Source organism: Ambystoma mexicanum, chromosome 1p, assembly GCF_040938575.1.
Source record: "Ambystoma mexicanum isolate Mex_15411 chromosome 1p, UKY_AmexF1_1, whole genome shotgun sequence".
NCBI lineage: Eukaryota > Metazoa > Chordata > Amphibia > Caudata > Ambystomatidae > Ambystoma > Ambystoma mexicanum.
The window spans coordinates 1360827351-1360832209 of NC_090921.1; positions in this window are offsets into that span (position 1 = coordinate 1360827351).

Here is a 4859-nt window from a genome sequence, read left to right on the forward strand (position 1 = left end):
TTGAGATGTACGTATGGGTATTGGTCCCCAAGTACATTTTGTGTTTTCAATATTATTATACATACTAATGAAAGTTCTATGTTTCAGCGAGTCGATGGAGCCTCAGTGAGTGATGGATGTGCTTATCATGAAAGTATAGTCGTTGCAGCGCGAGAGGAAGTGGAGACATGCACACACGAGTCGGAGCAACAGCGTCCAGATGTTGAAGTTCGAGGAAAGAAAGTTTCAAAGAAAAGAAAGCAAAAGAAGGTTAGTGTCCTGTTCACTATATTATGTTGTCTTTCACTGTCAATAGTTCAATACTGTAAGTTGTGTTTAAACTGAACATCCCTTTTCTAATCTGTCCTCTAGTTGCGAGTGGGTGTAAGAACTAGATCTACACAGACAGTGAAGCGAACGAGAGATGTTGCTTGTCAAACCTTTTGGCAGGGACTTGAGACTGGAGATGCATCGTGCCAATGGGAAGAATATGAAGTGATTGACAACGGAGCTATACCACCACCAGCCATTGATAGTGAATGTCCTCCTGGTAGTTTGGATGCAGTCGTAGATCAATTCACAGAATCCACACCCGCAAAAAATAAGAGCACGCGAAAGTTGAAGACATTGTTTTTTTCTCCCATCTCCGGACAAGGAACAGATGTTGCAATGGAAGAGAATGAAGTGGACGACAATGAAACACCATCAATATCACTCAGCATAGCGGAAGACGATATCAGAGATTGTACCTTTCATGCGAGTGACATGTCCTCAACGTTACAGGCCGAACCAGCTGGGATGCAGAGTGACAGTATAAGGAAAGAGGCCAAATTCATTGTATTCGATAGCTGTTTGATGGATATTATTATGATGATGAAATGTGGGCATTGGGTTGGTGGGGAAGTATGTGGGGAGCCATTGATTAATGTGACTCGTGCAATTCGAGGCACTAACCTTAAAATACATGCCACCTGTACACAATATCATCCGTTCGCATGGTCTGCACAACCCATGCTGGGGCAACTGCCAGCAGGCAATCTACTTTGTGCAGCGGCCGCACTTTTTAGTGGTTCAAGTTTTAAAAAGTTACAGTATTTCTTTCAGTTTGTGGGAATCCATTTCATTGCGAAAAGTCAGTTCTACAAATACCAAACCGATTATCTATTTCCAGCCATCAGCGAAGCTTGGAGAATGGAAAAAATGTCAATGGAAAGTACATTCGCGGGCAAACGCTTCAGGCTAGCCGGTGATGGACAATGCGACAGTCCAGGATTTTCAGCCAAGTACTGCACCTACCACTTTCAGGACATGGAAAGTAAGAAAATTGTGAGTTCGGTGGTCGTGCAGGTGTCACAAAGTACATCCTCAGTGGCCATGGAGAAAGTTGGCTTTGTAGCATCATTGCAAGAACTACAATCGCGGGGAATGGTGATCGACCTGATAGCCACGGACAGACACGTTTCAATTGCCAAGACAATGAGAGAACAGTACAAAAATATAAATCACCAATTTGACGTTTGGCATCTTGCAAAATCAATCAATAAAAAATTGTCGGCTGCAGGAAAAAAAAAAGATATGCAAGGTATTTCACAGTGGTCCAAGTCAATCAGCAACCATCTTTGGTGGAGCTCAAAAACATGTGAAGGGTCGTTGGAAATTCTACTGGAAAAATGGCGGTCAGTAATGTTGCACTGTAGCAACGTACATCGATGGTCGACAAATGAGCATTTCCACAAATGTGAACATGGCCATTTGTCCACAGAGGAGGCACGGAAGAAGAAGTGGTTGATTCCTTCATCACCCACTCACAAGGCCATTGAAAAGATTGTATTTGATAAAACTATAACAAGAGATTTGAGGGGACTCACGGAATTCTGCCACACAGGAGATTTGGAGGTGTTCCACAATATGTGCCTAAAGTACAGGCCCAAAAGATTGCATTTTGGCATGGAAGGCATGATAAATCGGACTCTTCTAGCGGTCTTGGCACAGTTGGCATTAGCTCGCACCGATTGCACGTGCACCAGGTGGAGACGCCGTCCATGCGACATGGTCCAGGCTCTTCATCCGTTGACTGGTCCTCCCAACTGCCGTCCGAATCCCCATCGTTTTCGCGTGCTTGACTTTCCAGTAGTTCTTCCTCGGTGTACTCGGGCTCGTACATATACGGCATTATTGTGGCCATTGTGCGGTAAAGATAGTAAAATAATTTACAGAGATGGTACAGGTGTTCACACGGGCTACAAGCGGCGAAGGTAGCTGACCAGAGCACTGAAACGAGTCACAGAATACTCAAAGTAACACAGAGAGAGGAATGGAATCGAAAATCTGCTGCTGTGTGTTGTGAAACGGTCTGTTTATACTTATTGGGGAAAGAGGCGTCCTGCCATTTCCATGGCAACACGTCAATAGCTGAGGCGCAGCGATTGTTGACACGAGACGTGCTTGAAATGGGCAGTACGCGTCTGCTGATGTCAGGCTCAGGGGCGGGGGATTTGATTTAGTGCCGCAAAGGCAGGTGAGCCAGGTCGATGCGGCGGAATGATAGGATTATCACAAAATGGAGGCTGATTTCGAGTGCGATAATGGGCGAAAAGTCGGGTAAGGTCCATAGGAAAGTTTCCTACGATCTACCGATTTATGCTTACAAACACATGGCCGACCCGTAGGGACAATAAAAAAAAAGTCCCGGAACTATCCTTTAAGCATGTTATATGTGAATTATTATTATTATTATTATTATTATTATTATTATTATTATTATTATTATTATTATTATTATTATTGTAACAAAACAAATCTGTTCCTGCTGCAAAGTCCTCTATGTCTGCTTGCTGGCCTCTGTGGCAGCATGATGACCCTTTACATGCTGATGGTGGCCAGGCCTGCGACAGGCATAGTTGTTCCTTGTGCAAGATCACCAGCCCCATCACAAGATCCAACTAGGGCCAATTACAAGTGCAGCAACTGTAACATATGCATGTGGACCTGGACTTACCATGGCTGCTTTCATGAGAATTGCCCCCCAATGATTTGCTGTTAAAGGATGTGAACTGAGCACATTCCATTCACAGGGCAGCGAAGGAATGCTGTGACATGCTGTGACATCGATTCAAGTCACTACCTCGCCAAATTGTGAGTGGCCAATAAGCATGCCTGCTCTCTTCCTTGGATGTGGTGGCCGGTTGCCAGCCTCACTCACTTGAACTGAAACGTGATTCACCCTTAACTGTGAGCACCATGATAGGCACAGGAAGTTGACTGGCCAGACATCACTATGTATGTCTGCCATCACTGGGCGGTACAACTGACCAAGTGTAGCTACAATCACCAAAGTGGCCATGATATGCCATATTGTTCTAAGCCTGATTAATGCACGCATCCCAGGGGGTCAGCACCTGTTCGCATGTATTAGCTGTACATCCAACACAGAAATCAATGTAACTGAGCCTGCCATCAAAGGGAGCAGCACTAACTCAATGAGCCATGTGCACTGTCAGGGTACTAGCCATGTGTACAAACACATGTATGGCTCATTCATTGAGACAAGCATAAGCCACTGGCTGCATCCTCACAGTAGCTGCACCTTTCTGAGCAAAGCAAGGGGGGTGCTCTGCATCTGCACACCCTCTCAGACTTCTGTAGGACAGAAGCAAGAGAGCATGCAAAGCCCCAATACTAGGGGTGGTGGTGGAAGGGGAGAGACTGGTCTCAGTCACAACTGAAAGTGGGAGGGGTCATGCCACGCTCCACAACCAGTGTGGTGATGGGTGGATTGGCACCCCACAGAATGGTCGTTCGGAACTACTGCACATGTATGTATGTATGTATGTATGTACGTATTTAGTTTTTGTAGAGCGCCGGTAGCCCACGGGCATCAGGGCGCTTAAACATACACAACAGATACTACGTGACATACGACATTTAAAAGGGTCTACTAACCACCAGAAGGCCTCTGAAAGGCATCGTCACCCGATTTCTCATCTGAAAAGGTGAGTCTTCAGCACCTTCCTAAAGGCGGAGTGATTAGTTTCCAACCTCAGGGGTTCAGGGATGCTGTTCCACAATTTGGGAGCCAGTACAAGAAAAGATCTGCCCAGCCCGGTTTTCAGCTTAAACTTGGGCGCGATCAATAGGCATTTGCCCCCTGATCGTAGATTTCTCCTGGGATTGTAGGGCACTACACTCGTTTTCAGGTAGGCGGGCGCTGTGCCATAGAGGCACTTGTGAACCAGGCAGAGAGCCTTGAACTTTATACGTTCTTCTACTCTCAGCCAGTGTAAAGAGAGCCTCTCTTCAGTAACATGATCTTTCCTCTTCAAATTTTTCACTAACCTGACCGCCTTGTTTTGGATCACCTGACAGCTGGAAAGATCCTTGGAAGAGGCCCCCAACAGCAGGGAATTCCCGTAGTCGAGTCTAGAGAGGATGATGGCTCTGGCTATCGTTGCCCTATTTCCCTCATTCAGCAGTGGTTTGATGGCTTTCATCAGCCTGAGATAATAAGCTGTGTTTTTCTGGAGGAAACTGGTCTGGGCATGCGAGTTGACCGCAGCATCGACCATCATCCCTAGTGTCTTCACCTTAGGGACCACCTGAATTGTGGCGTTCTTGATTTGGAATGTGTTATACTCTGCCCCCATCAGTTCAGTTTTGGAGTCCTTCAAGCACATCCAGTTTACCTGCATCCAGTCGTCAATACGTGCTTGGTCGCGAAGGCTGAACAACATGGCTGAGAGAGCTTGCACTGGGGCAAACAACACCCAACCCATCCACTCTGAATTACTGGCCACCAGTGAGCTTCCAGGATGCTCAGCCTCTGCCCTGCCTGTAGGGGGAAGACAACCGTGTAAGGGGGTCCACCCGAGGGGGCATCTATT